The sequence below is a fragment of the Cyprinodon tularosa genome, unplaced genomic scaffold (genome assembly GCF_016077235.1).
Source record: "Cyprinodon tularosa strain WSP-4 unplaced genomic scaffold, ASM1607723v1 ctg1116, whole genome shotgun sequence".
Classification (NCBI taxonomy): Eukaryota; Metazoa; Chordata; class Actinopteri; order Cyprinodontiformes; family Cyprinodontidae; genus Cyprinodon; species Cyprinodon tularosa.
This window is the reverse complement of record NW_024037912.1, coordinates 1-15,458: the sequence shown is the minus strand read 5'-3', so window position 1 is coordinate 15,458 and position 15,458 is coordinate 1.

The window sequence follows — 15,458 nt, the reverse complement described above, 5'->3', positions numbered from 1 at the left end:
TTTAGACTCCCTCTTTTTTTCCATCCACTGTCACGCTCACACCCACACCTCTATAGTACAGCCAGCAGCAGAGACCTGTAGGTCTGGTTAGCATCTCAGAATGACATTTAAGATGCACAAAACATGAGTCCTTTGCTTTATGAACTTGATATTGTTATTATTAACAAAAAATAATATGAAAAAAAAAACAACAGGAAACTGAAAGGTTATCCGCTGAGTCAAGACATATTGCAAAAACATACCAGTCATTTTAGATTAAAGTGGAAATCCTTCTTAAATAAAAGTGAATGAAATAAGACATTTAAGGTGCAAACATTATATTAATGTCCCCAGGAAGTATAAGTATTTTTTTCTTTGAAAGGATCTAATTTCTATTAATGAGCAAACAAGCAGACTTGCTCCCCTAAGAAAAAATACTAGTATTTACTTAGGAAAATGACATAGATTACCTATTTTCTTAAATAAAATGGAAGTCTTTGTTTATGCCCCAATTTTTTGACTTATAGTAAAACTGGTCTTGTCTTCCAGGGGCTCAAACAATGGAGTTTGTCAGATGAGATTATCCCCATAAATGCCAGAAAATGTCAACTTGCTGCCAGCATGAATAAATAAATCAATCAGTTCAGCTGACTTGAATCTGTTGGTAAAGCTTAAGGCAGGAGGATGTCCTCCTTACCTGATTAATGGTGTCTGCACTTTTAAATGTATTTGTCAATCTGTGTTTTAAAAGTGTGGGCCCATTCAAAAGGTATGGTGACTTGACAAGAAATTGATGAACATTATTACCACAAACCTTTGAGTATTTTCTAGGGATTTTATATGATGGAGCACCAAAACGAATTGCATAATTGAGGTATGGGAAGACAGTTATTACTACAAATTAAAAAAATGAAAATTCTGGTGTGTAAATGTAATCATCTCAGTTAAATAACACTTGGCAACCTTATTGTACAAAACGTTTTCATGTTTTGAGCTGTTTTTTTTATAAAGCTAAGACAACGCTTATTTCACAAAGGCTTAAGGTGTATGTGTTTCCTGATATGCTCATTGCCAAAGTATGACCAAAAAAATCCTTTCAAACTGAGCATCATTATGTCTGCTAGATCAGGCATCCCCAACCTCGGTCCTCGAGGCCCACTGTCCTGCAGGTTTTAGAGGTTTCCTTACTCCAGCACAGCTGATTTTAATTGAAAGCTGATTAACAGGCTTTTGGTCTACTGCAATCATTATAATCAGCTGTGCTAAAGCAGAGAAACCTCTGCCTCGGCCTCGAGGACTGAGGTTGGGGATGCCTGTGCTGGATAATAGCATTATTGTTTCACCAGACCTAGCTGAAGAAACTAGGCGGCACTTACCCTCTGGAATAATCACAGATGGTTAAGTAAAATCAAATTAATAAAATTAGGCGAAACTATTATTTTACCAAATAATCTTTTATTTTCCCTAGATTTGCTTTTTTAATTGGGTTAAATAAATTCAACTGTCTGCAGCTTATTTAAAAGCAAATTTGAATCCCAAAAGGTATTATACCCAAAAAGAATATTTGATTCTCAAACAAAAATCTATTCATAAAAGGCATAACTCAAGCCTATTTTCTTGAGTGATACTGCATAAACAGAATTGCTATTGGCAACATTTGATCGTTTTCAGACTGGATATTGAATACTCTTCTCCCTCATCTCAGCTGCTACTTTTTATTTAGTCACTCTTGCATAAACTGCTTCCCCTCCTGGAACTGAGTTCTCACCTTCTCTGTTGGAGAAAACCAATTCTTCTCTGCTTTTGTTTTTCCCATCTCCAAAGTAACACAAAGATGCAGTCTGAGGTTGGGGTATAAATATATATATATATATATATATATATATATATATATATATATATATATATATATATATATATATATATATATATATATATATATATATATATTTTTTTTTTTTTTTTTTTTTTTTTTTTCCTTTTTTACAGGACACTGTAAAAATGTTGTGCACATACCATGCATATTATCTAGTCAACTAACTTCTGGACTGTCATGTGTTGTTCGTTGAACACACAAAGAACTGGCTGTGGGCTAGGGGAATTTATGAAACTGTGATTTATACTCAAATCATGGTCAACCAGTTAACTGTGCAGATATGTAAATAATTCTAAACTTCCATTTAAAATACAGGAATTATTTATCGAAAATAATGAAACATCAGGTCAGACTGGGGAAGGTATCTCCTGTAAAAGTCAACGACACAAAGGTGCAGATAGCCTGTTCTTTGAAGCAGTTAAACTCAACGTTTTGACCAGAGTTTAGGTGATCTCCCCATTGTGGCTGCCTCCAGGTGCATGGAATAAGAGTAGGGGTGTGGGAAATAATTGTTTTGGCGATATATCGTGATATTCGGCTGCCCAATATAATATCGATCTTTCACTTCTTAGTATCGATTTAAAAAAAAATGGTTACATAAAACATTGATGGGAAAATGGGCTACCTCTGCACCACCACTCTGGCAGAAAGCGCCGTGGAGTCCTTTAACTGTGCGTTCAGCACCAAATCTGTATTTGAGGCAGTCACAGTGGAAGAAAACCCCAAACAACATAGATAATAATACCTAATCAATATTTTCTGATGAAAATATACAGTACTTGCTGTTTTATCTCATCATTTGATTTTGATAGCTGGGGAAAATATGGCAATATATAGTGATACTGCAATATCGTGATAATATTGTATCGTGACCCAAGTATCGCGACATGTATCAAATCGCAACACTCATGCCAATACTCACCTCTAAATAAGAGGGTGAGTTGTGGTCAGAGGTTGGAGTTTTGTAGTCAACAAATCATCTCCATGTATTTGATCTACCCAGCCACTGACGCAGGTGAGTCCAATCTACACAATTTAATTCACTGCACATATTGGACACACCTGGGTCAGTGGCTGGTTGGAACAAACACATTGCATGGAGATGACTTGTTTGCTGAATTCAAATTCTGCGGCTGCGTCCTCCAAAGGCCAGATTTGTCAGCCGATTATGTCATAGCACGACGCAGAGGCCTGTTTGGATTGGAAGACTCCTCGTCATGCAGCTGACAAATCCAGCCTTTTTTTCAACCCGTTTTGAAGGATGGGTCTGGTATATCCTATAAAGCCTTGGGTATCCAATGATTTAATGCGAGTCTAAGCAAGCCAGCTGGTCCGTGCTCATAGGAAGATGGTAAATGGCACCGAAAAGTGATGAATATTGTAAGTGTTATAAGTATAATACAAATATGTGTATAGTTAAGTCTAAAATTAATGAAAATAGTTGTTTTAAATGGTTATTGAGTCAGATATGTGACAGGTAATGTTTGTTTTATTGAAAGGTTTTTATCTATGTAAATAGGTTTAGGTGACATTTAAGCACAGATTATATAATAGACTGTAAATCAGATCAGATAAGTCCTCAAAAATGTTATAAGCACCCAGAACAGTACTAAGAAGTCAATTATCATTCTTTGCCTGCTTTGTGTGTCAACTGTAACTTTAGGTTGGTGACAGAGCTCCCCGCCAGTGAAAGCTGGAGAAGGTTGGACCTGTTGGAATCCATAGCCAAACTCTTCCGCCCTCCTTATTTTCATGGACCTCCAAGGACCCAGTCCAGGTAGACAGGGTCCTTGGAGGATGCAGCCGCTGAAGTCAAAAACACCCGGTGAATCCACATCTCCTTCCTTTATGTTGTAGATACACTGGGGATTTTATTGAAGGCTCCTGAGGGTCAAGGATGTCCATTGAAGCTTTGTGCTGTCTTAAAGAGGGGTCTCAGCTTACAGCCTGGAAGAACGCTGCACCCTTTCAGCCAATGTTTAATATTTCACCCATTTTCAAGGCACTTTACCAAACAAATGATTGTTTGTAAAAACAGAAATAAAGGGTTTGGGCGTACAGATAAGCTCAACTTATAAATATTGCAGATCAACTTATAGATATTGCAGTTAGATTACAGTTATAAATTTAGTCAAATTCAGCTTATTACAAAAACTGAAAAAGGGACACCCAGCAAACTGCAACAGGTCATTAACATTGCAGAAAATCTAGAACATGTGGTGATAGCAGAACATACAGTAGATTGCATTCAAACAATCTCAAGATTTCCAATACAATGCCCAGATAGTGTAGTGCACTGGTTCCCTACCCTGTTCCTCAAGGACCCACATTCTACATGTTTAGGTTTTTCCTTGTTGCATCACACCAGAATAAAATGGACGATTAATAGGCTTCTGCAGCACTTGATTGCAGAGGAGAACTCTCATTAGAAGCAGGTGTGCTGGAACAGAGAAATATCAAAAACGTGTAGGTCCAGACCTGGGAACCACAGGTGTAGTGCAACAGAAATTAAAAACCTCCCATGGTAGGGACTTCGTGGTCTTTTTGATTAAACTACTTGTCTTGAATCACCAATAATAAGAACAACTCTATCATTAAACATTGAACAGTGGCACATCTCTAGCAGATTTTGTTACGCAGTTACCAATGATATTTTAACAATCTATCCCAGCTGACAAGCCCAAAGTCCTTGGGGTTTGGAAGAGCTGTTTCCATCACTCTAATATTTCAATCCCTTTAAGTATCATCCAACTGTCCAACAGGACTCTGGCTGTAAGACTTTACTATACATTCAAAAGAAGCATCTTGGTAACATTTTTAAACTATAGTAAACTTTTACTTTAAATCTAACCTAACACAATGGCTTAACCAAAATCTAACACTTAAAAATTACCATTTTGTCTTGAAAAGTAATTTCAGGCACTTTTTTTCACTAAGGCTGGTGAGCTATAAATAGACTGAGTGTTTGTCATGACAACCAATTACCCATTACAAAAGCAACAAGGCTAAGTAAAGCAATTAAGTTGGGAAATAAAACTGTGTTGCGGTGCGTTTCGGCTTTCAAATGCATGTGTGAGGACAGTAAAGCATCCTAACACGGTTTATCCAAATACTTTTGCAGTGCATATTTCCTGTACTTTCATCTGAAACGGTATATTTAAAATATACAGTTGCACCTGTTGTACCATTTTTAAGCATATTTCTTATCACATAATTTTTTGGGTATGTTTCTTAAATTAGTAGTTGAATTAAAGGGCACAATAGGTAATTGATAAGTAAGAGGAATGGGCTTGAGTAGCTTTTGGATAAGGAGTTCTTTACGCAAAAGGAGCTAAAAAAATGTATACTTCTGGTGAACATATATTAAATATTTCAGCAAGGCAAATTTGACATTAACTATTTCAAATTAAAAACTGACCATGTATAATGTTAAGTGTAAAGCTGTAATGCATATCATTTAACTTTTAGTCATGCTCTCTGTTATGCTGAATTTTAAATTATTCACAGTCCAACAGAATAGAGTAAAAATTTGCATTCAAATGTGATGAGGTTTCAACTAAGAGGTTATACATAGCAAGAGAAATATGTCTTCGACAAATTGTTATTATTCTGAGAAAATCTTTCTTTTTCTAATGGGGGAAATTATGTAAAATAACTACAAATGGAAGAGTAATCCTGAGCCCTGATTGTAAAAATGATATGCAAGATAAGTTGATGTGCTGCCAGATGAAGAAGAGGAGCAGTTGTTAGATGTTGGTGAACATCCAAAAGGTTATGCACTGGGAGGAAACAATGAAGAATGTTCCACAGAGGGTCAGCGGATAAAGAGCAGGTATCACACGAAAGCCACATTAGGTTAACAATAAGGTGCCGAAATTAGTTTGTCACTTACTGCTGGTGATCACCATAGCTTGCAGGTATTTATGGAAATTAACCTGCAATTGTGGACATTGTTAATATCAATATAAATGAGACTCCAGCTGCAGTTCTCATGGACATCCTCTGGTGGATCCCTGCAAATATGCAAAAAGAAGAACTACAACATAGAAGATCCATTTCCTGACAAAACTGCCTAGTTATTATTCGGGTTGAAACCAATTTTCAATCCATGAAGATCACCCATAGATGGATTATCACCACCATTGGGACTTGACACAAACTTGCCATGGGGCCATGCCTGTTGATTGTCCATCACAAGAGTCGCCTAGTAGTTCAAGCTGTGCGCACAGCAATCACCATTACACTGGGCCACATGGAACCACCAAAAAACAAACAAAAACATTGCTGCCGCTGTCCATGGCACTACATCTGATACATACATTAGTGATTAGATATGTATCTATAGTTCAGGAGTTGTGCACCATCTAGCCTACGTATATCAACACTGATGCAAATATCAGCTCAATTAACAGTAAATCACTACTTCATAAAAAACAAATAAGATCTCACCTAAACCTCTGGCTTTTCCTGGTCTTTGTCAACGAGAAGTTCTGGATAATGTCATTGAAGTCCAACTCTCACACCAGTTTGGCTCCTATGGTCATGAGTGACGTACTGATCAGGTGGGTCAGCTTGGTCTGTTTTTTATCCAGGGAATTTCAGTTTGTGACAGGAAGTGTCAGTTACAGTCTCAGTGCAGTGTATCCTACTCATTAGGGAATGTTATAGGCAGTGTTGTGAATGAATGCGTTCAATGAATGGTGTTCACTAAATACATTCATATTTTTAGTGAATGGTAAACAGAACTGACCAGTTTTGAAGTAATGAACTTGAACAAGAGCGATTTTTACCTTGAGAATAATGAGCGACAGACACAGCTCGTATTCAATTGATGACAATTGATATATACTGAACATATGTCTACTGCTAGTACTATTCTGTGCAATTAAGACTCCTCTTCTGTTATTTCTGATGCCAGTTTTGTAGAGAGCTTGGCAGAGTTTTATGAACTAACAAAGGAAGACTCGGACAGAAAAAACTCACGTTTTTATGCAAACTGTGCCTATTGGGACTTAACAAACAAGTCCCTACGTTAGTCAAGTCCACTGCAAAATTTAAAGTGACACAATGAGTTAAAGCATCAGGGCTATGTTTGGAAATATCTGCTACTGAATGAGGAACATAAGAAAATTGTGATGCAGATCTTTTCAGCAGAAGCTGAATGTACCTTTATGTTTCTGAGTTCTGTGAAATTGGGCTAAGGCTTCATTGCACATACAGTCTACCTTGACTGCATCGAATTATTTCCATTTGTTTTTATATATTATGAGCAGGTATTTAAAGGGTGAAATATGAGGTTCTACTATGTAGGACTGTGGCTTAAATTACCAAATTAATTTGAACTAGTTAATTTATAGGTTTATGAACTGCCGGATAGGCAGAGGTGGGTTGGCTTCTCAATAATGTCTGATGCATGTTAAAGAACTAACATGTTAAAGAAGTTCTTGTATGCATTAATTCTGTGGCTGAGACATCTGGCTATGTTATCAATAGCCACATTGAATGTTTTCGCATCTTTTTCTGCGCCATTACATAACATAACACAACAGAGAGTCCCAACCGCTGATGTATTGTGGTTGGAGAACAGGCAGGAGATCAGAACCGAGCAGACAAATGTAATCAGGATGATCCATTGAACCCAAAGCCGATGTCGGTGACGTGGTCGGTTATTAGAGCCAGGAGGTCAGAGATCCAGTTAGATGCCAAAGAGAATCCAAGATGGAGTCGGGTCACGGTTCCAAGTTCAATATACAGTGCAGCTAACAAGCTGAACGAGGGCATGCAGGCTCAGTGGTTGGGAGGGGGTTACGGTCGGTACACTAGCAGGCAAAGATCAGACAGGAATCAGAAGACAGGTCAGACAACGGATCAGACGGGAACAGGCAGGCTTAGAGGTCAGAGGCAGAATAAGTCAGGATCAGGTAGTCAAAACACAAGAACGCAAGAAGAAGTCTCACCAAAGGCCCAGAATAATCTTGCACTCATGACTGGTCTGAAGACTTATAATATAGAGACTAATGCAGGTGCACCAGATTAAAGGGTAATGAGAACATGGCGGAGCTAAGCAGTTGTGTGAAATGAGTGACCAGACCAGGCATCAGTGCTGAGATCATGACAATTATTGGCTATGGGGCCCTGGGCATATGCCGACCTTATCCATGTGTTAATAAAAAAGAAATCACCAAAGATAAAAGAATATAAAAGAGGTCCAAAAACCTCGATGTAAGAAAAATGGGTAAATTTTCATGTCAATTCCCATGTTAAGAAAGTAAGTTGTAATCTGGTATTTTTGAAAGTATATTTCTGAAATGTTAATTATCCCTGTTAATCAACTTTACTTAACACTACTTCATTATTTTATTGTATTTCTTTTTATGTGTTGTTTCCTAGAATTCCAAGGATTTTTGTGAAGATCAAAAAGAATAAGAAGTATTTTTACTGAAAAAAAAACATTCTGTTTGTTACTTATTTTACCTGTTTTGTGTTGCCACTTTAATACTTTTTTGACATGTAGGATATTTTCATGGGACAAAAAATGTTAGAGATAAAATGTCAGAACCAACAAACATCCTGTAGTCTTAAACCACCTGTGAGTAAGTCTTTACAGGTTGACAGGACATCTTACCTAGAGAGGCAGCAAGCAGTTTAAGGACAAACAGGGTTTGTAAAGCCTAATGGTCCTTGTATTGATTGCATGGGTTATCCTGATGAATCGTAGAGTCAAACAAGAACAGAATACCCAATGATATGCTCATTCAGGAAATATAAATGTAGTTTAGCCTGCACTTTTATTGACCCCTGCAGAGCAGCCTGTGCAGGGTTTATTACACCCTCTACTCTGCTGCCAGTTTTTACGATGACATGATGAATGGATAAAGTAGGAAGCAGCCCTGATTGTTCACAGCAACAGTAATAAGAGAAGTGAACTGCTTCCGCTTTTGTAAATATTATACTGAGTCTCGTGTATAACACTAGACAATGAAAACACTAAAACTAATAAAATTATCAAATCAATAGATAACTGAATTGATTACAGGAGGTTTGAATAAATACTTTAATTAGTCCTCTGGCATCAAAATTGTCTTAAGACTTTACAACAGACTTACACCTTGAATGACCTCGTCTCAGTATGGTTACTGATCAACAGGAAGAAACTGCATCTATCGCAAATCACTGGAGGGATCAAAGGATGCTGTCTCCAGCATTTTCTAAGAGATTGAGCAGAGGTGCTACTCTCTATGTTTCCATGAGAGTCATTGCTGCAGCTTACGTGTGTTAACAAATTAACGACCTGGAAACAATGGTTGTCCCAATCTTTATCCTACTTCATCATGTTCCTTCAGACAACTTGAGATGTTTTTGTTTATAGCACAGAATCTTTGTGCATTCATTTCAGTTGTTTTGTTAGTCACTGATTCTGAAAAAGAACAAAACATATCCATACTCATAGAAATATTGAAGTTAAGATCTTTAAGGACATTTTTCTGAGAAAATGTGCTTTTGTTTCCGGAAAATATCTTTAAATAAAAGGTTAGTAGCAAGACTTTGAACATCAAAGATTCAAACTGGCATTATTTCTTTGTGAATTGCCATGTTTACCCTTTACTTCCTTGAAAAATATCCATTGTTTACTTTCTTAATGGCCTATGAAAGTGTATAGCACTGTACTGAAGAGAAGCTTGGGAACCTCTGGTATACTATTACCATTATCTCTAATGTGCTTTTAAAATGGAAAGAACATCAGAGCCCACTCACAAAGACACTGCTGCGTATGCTGCTTGCGTGGTACAGCCTATTTGTCATCATATCCCTCCAAGGTCATTTCATCTGTCCCCATCCTGGGTTGAGATAGACAAACCAATTAGTCTAAAAGAAGCATTTTTTTTAATGTTGATAAATTGTTTTTCACATTCATAACTTTATTCAAAATATTCAATTTTTTTTGTCTTCCATAGTTTTTTTGCTCTTTAATCATTACAGAAATTTCTTATATTTCCAGTCGGGTGTTTTTTTTTTTTTTATCTAAGTACAGTTCTGGTGAGACATAAACATTTTAATTATCGTCTGTAAACATGTTATACAAAATTTGGATTTGAAATTATGAATTTCAGTCATTGACTTTTGAAGAGTTATATTATCTTAGTAAAAAAAACAAAAACAAAACAGCTTACTTGACTTTAAAAAGGAAACACTGGGCTCTGTGGTTAAAAAAATCTGTTATTACAGTTCGGACTGGGAATGGAATTTTGACCAGGAAGAATCCTACTTTAGTGATCTACAAATGGAAAAACAGAGAGGAGTGTGCTTTTAATAAATGTTAAAACAGCCTGCCATAGCCCTCAAACAGACTTCTAATAATATTACACATTAAATTGAGCGGCAATTTTCTCCTACACCGTCTATCTCTCCTTTGCAGCTGTAGCGCTGTTGGTCTCTTTTAAACACTTCATATAATTTGTTTATTTATTCCTGCATTGAAATATCTAGATCCTGTGTTGTGAAATTGGCACTTCCTTTTGCCTGTTGTCATTGTGAATAATCAATGCTCCACTGATAATGGCTTTTTAAAGTTGTTACGCATGTGTCCAACTCTGAATAGACCTACTCATAGTTCGTACTCGACGTCTCCCGCTTTATCCGGAGACGACGAGGTCCTACTCATGGTTGATTAAACTAATTTACAGAAGCTGTTGTGAAACCAACAACAGAGTTGAGGGTTTGAGTTTGTAAAACCTGCTTTGTGAAGCAGGCCTCTGGAAAGATATTGAAACATTTTCAGAAAACAGAGAGATTTTAGTTACTTCCAATTTTACCCTGTTTTGCGGTTGCTGATTAATGTAATCTCATGGTAATAATGGCAAATGCAGTGAAGAGTGTTCCCAAAACGTACAGTGTTGCTTTGAAGTGAGGTTAAGCTGGTAAGGAGAATAAATACCTGTTTTTTGTGACACAAACAGTTGTTAAACATCTGTTTCTCAATTAGCTTACACAGAGTCAACATATGACAAGCCAATCAACTGGAAACACAGGAAATGCTAGCAAGTAAAACTTGCTCGAAATGGTATTGATTCCTGTAAAGCATAAATCTGGCCATGACTTTCCTTGACTGAGCCGAAATTCGCTGCCATCAAAGGATGATTCGTGCTGCTGATTAGGGTTGCAGCGAACACTTATATTACAAAACAATGAATTTGTCGAATATTTTTCCAATTAATCGATTAATAATCAGCTACCCAAAGGTTCCAACAAGAACATTTTTTATTAAACTTAACCAGGTGACACTAAAACTTTTCCACTTTAGGAATTCTGGATATTGAATGAAAAATGTTTACATATAATTTTACAATTTTGATATAATTACTGCTCTAAGTAGGTTGCTCTGTCAGCTGTCACCAGTTAACGATTAATCGATTACAAAATTAGTTGACGATTATTGCAATAATTGATTAATCACGATTTTTTCAATGAATTGTTTCAGCCATACTGCTGATTCACTAATTTGCCTAATGTATGAAACGGGTTGTGTCAGTGTTACAGCATGGTGTGAACAAAGCACAGTTTAATGCCATTGATTTATGTAGTAAATAAACCTTGTATAGCACTGTGTCCCACACAAACTTTACCAGTGATCTGAGACAGGATGGACATGATCTGGAATATATAATACAGTAATTTATGTATTTTTTTTTCTCATGTTATCTGGGAATTGATCTTTTTTTAATACATTTTAGATATTTTTATCTAGCACTTATTTTTTTTTCATATTTCATCTGAGCTGATTGACCTATGGTGGCCAGAATTTCAAACTCCTTTTGATCTTCTGGCTGTTAAGGTTTTCCAACTGGCACACTTAATTTTCCTAAAGCAATACGTATTATCTGTTGTAAATGTAAAGGAACATAAAATGCAGTTAGAGCTGTGTAAATAGCTAACTAAATGTCACAATAGCCATTCTTATTGCTTAATTTAACTGTAAAACCAAAACTGCATGAACTTTATGATACAGTGAAGAAATAGTACAATTTGAACAAATTATTTTATTAACCTTGCTGTTATGATTTATTTCACCCAGAAGAACTGCCACTCAGATTTCCTGCGGTACTTGGAACAGGTTGGTGTGGAGATTAATCCCTTTCTCAGTGCAAAGCTCAAACGTTCTCTTGGGGAAAGTGGATCCAAACCTCCTGTTTGAACCCCAGCTCAGTTTGTAGCTCAGTTGATCCTTCCAGGGAGAGAAGGTCCGAAAAATCCAGTCAGCAGGATGACTTCGTGCCGAGAGGCAAAAGACAAACAATTTTAAAACTCAGGTTGACTAGAACTCAGTTTGACTAGAGTACCCAAAATTGGCAAACACTCTGGCCTCGAGGTAGTGGCAGTCAACAGCTTAAGAACGCTCCGTTAACGAGGAAACCATCAGCAGGTGTGTGAGGAAGCGGACAAGAGCTAGGCGCCTCCTGGTGGAGGAAGGGAGACAAACACAAACACAGACAGGTGTCCTGACACTATGTCTTTAAAGCTACAGTGTGTAATAATTACAGGCATATAAATTCAGAAATTTAATATATTATACATAACTATGTTATTTATCATCACCTATGAGCTCAGCCTTTTAACTATAACATTTGCGTTGCCTTAGAATTCGTTATTTATAATTACATAGGAGCGGGTCTCGCAGCCATGGAGGCTGACATCTTTGCGCTACGGCAGCGCAGAGGCAACAAACTAGCGATTGCGAGATCTCCCATGACGCTCGAAAATAACTACGGCAAGTTGAGAGAGATGAACTGAGACGGTACTGAACAGTAGATGGCAGTATTATGCCTGAGAAACGTTTAGTCTGCCTGAAACCAAAGAAGAAGAAGAAGCAGGTATACTGCGCCTCGGTAACAAGAAAGGTAAACAAGGCGGCAGGCGTGAGTGACTTTGCAAACTGTTTGGCACTGTGTGGCCAAACATCAGACGAATGGAGGATCATGCCTACTCTGTATCACAACGAAAAGCGGCGGACACCGAACCCCCGTCATCTAAGAAGCGGAAACACGACGAGAATAAACGCAAGAGTGACAAGAAACGACAAAAAACACGGATCAACATTGGCACGGCATTTACACGATGGAAGTCACTGATGGAGGAAAAAGGTTTTCAAAGTGACGCTCAAGTTGCCAGTTTTCTCTTGGACAGGTAATTAATCCTATACACACAATTGTCTAATATCACTGCAGTTTTTGGAGTACAGGATGCTCAGACCTGTCTAAAACAATAACATGCTGCGTGATGATGCTGTTACTCTCCAGTATACTTATTCAGCAACGTCCCTGACATTTCACAGGTAATGATTCAGTAATTTTCTGTAAAATAATTTTCTGGATATATACCTCGGTTACTTCTCTCCGGCTCCTTTGGAGATCTTCAAGCCTTTCCTCCTCTGCTCTCACCCCGCTGGCTCCCCTCTCTCGCCTGGCCCCAGCTGCACGCTCACCCCGGCCTCTCTGCCCTCTTCCTTTCCCTCTTCCTTGCCTTGTAACCCCCGTGCCACAAACAAGACTTGGACTCTGTAAACGGGGAATATATATTCTTCCAGCGAACACAATCTCGCTGTTAAACTAATGACTACAATTACTTCGTCTGTTTATATCACCATGCAAAGCAGCTCACCAAAACGTCACAACGACGTAGAAAAAATAACGGTTATATTTATTATCTTAAGTCTACATGAAATCTATACCCTACACAGACTAATGAAATACTATCTGTAAAATTATCTATGTAAACAAACCTCATCACTTGAGAAGGTAGGTGATGCGGACGTCGTGGAAGACATTTTGTCCCGTAACGCTCGCCGTACTGTTGGGGGGGAGAAGCGGTGGGGGGGAGACGTTCATGTTGCTGCAGTCTGCAGTCTGACCGCTAGATGTCGCTGAAAATTACACACTGTAGCTTTAAAACAGTACTGGCACTGTGCTGAAATCATTCCTGCAGAACTCATAGATAACAATTCAAAGAATATTTCAATAATGAGGTGGAACCTCAATTTTTGCTGCTTCTTTCACCTTGTGGAAGATGGTGCAAGTCCTGTGGCAATCATTTCCTAGACAATCTTATGTGTACAATGTTTTTCCTTTATTAGGTTAAGATATAACTTATTGCTAAATGTATTTATTACTTTATACTTCAAGACTGTTTTAGTTTGTCTTATATCGTGCCAATTATTCTCCCAATCTCACCCTGCATTGACACAAAAACCACATACCTTATCTGGATAAGAAATTAGTAGCACTGCTGTATTTCAGAATGACGTTTACCAACACTTTATTCACACAATTCAAACAATATAATCAATTATTTGTATGAAACAAGTGTCAATTAAAAATCATTAAATGATGAGTTTGTTATATTATAAATCTCCATTTGACACAATACATATAATTTATTAAAACCCCACAACTGCATAAAGTCCTCCATGTTCTGTGTTGCTCTGTGGAAGTGAAATGCCAGCCTTATTCTGGATTTAACATTGCACTTCCACAGAGCCACAGTATCAGGGTGAGGTCCCTCCTGCAGTCTGTCTCTGTGGGACAGGTAAATGGCCATCTTTGCTTCACAGATAAAAAAAAAATTAAAAAGTGTATTTCAAAATGAGGCTGAGTGATTTTGCCAAAAAGCAAAATTGTGAATTTTTTTCAACCAAAATTGAAATTATGATTTCATTTCAAACGTTTCTTTTCAGTGATCACAAGCACGGAGATGTTTCACTCCAGGTTTTCATAGTTTTCATGACCTTGAAAGCTTGCTTGTGGAGGAATACTATACCTTGTAGCCTGACTTTACAGTTAATGTTGCAACAAAAAGTGCTTACTACTACTGGCATGCATTGCTGCACTCCCTTCTCCCTTTGATTTGAATATTTAATTTTGTAAAATAGCAATTATATTTGCAATGCTATTGATTGCAAGGCCCTATTTCAAAATCCCAGATGCAAAATTTTGAAGGTGGTTAAATCACCAGCTTTATTCATGTGACCTAAAACATGAGCTTAAAATCCACTTCTTGTATCCAACCGGTATAGTCCTGTAAAGTGGACACAAATATAACTACAACTAGAAAATTTCTAAAGAAATTTTGAGGGGGGCCACCTACTGCCCGTCTGGGTAACTGGGCCAATACGGCCCTGGCAAGTGACGTTGGGGCTGCTTACGCCTTTGAGGGCTGCTGAGGGAAGCAAAGAGGGCTAGGTCATGGGCAAAGAGAGCTGTGTGCCACTTGTACTGAAATCTGGGAAATAGACGTGCACAGCATATGATGCACAAGGGTAATATGGGTTGTCCATATTGAACCGCAGTGGGTAAAGCGCAGTTGGCGGGCTCTGCCCGCCTGCTAGGAGCCCTTGCAGCGATGAAAAGAATCACCAATGGCGGGTTCCGCCCGCCTGCTAAGAGCCATTGCAGTGATGAAATCACCATTGGCGGGCTTCGCCCGCCTTCTAAGAGCCATTGCAGTGATGAAATCACCAATGGCGGGCTCCGCCCGCATGCTCAGAGCCATTGCAGTGATGAAATTACAAATGGCTATGAGCAATATGCCAGAATGTATGAGTGTGTATAAG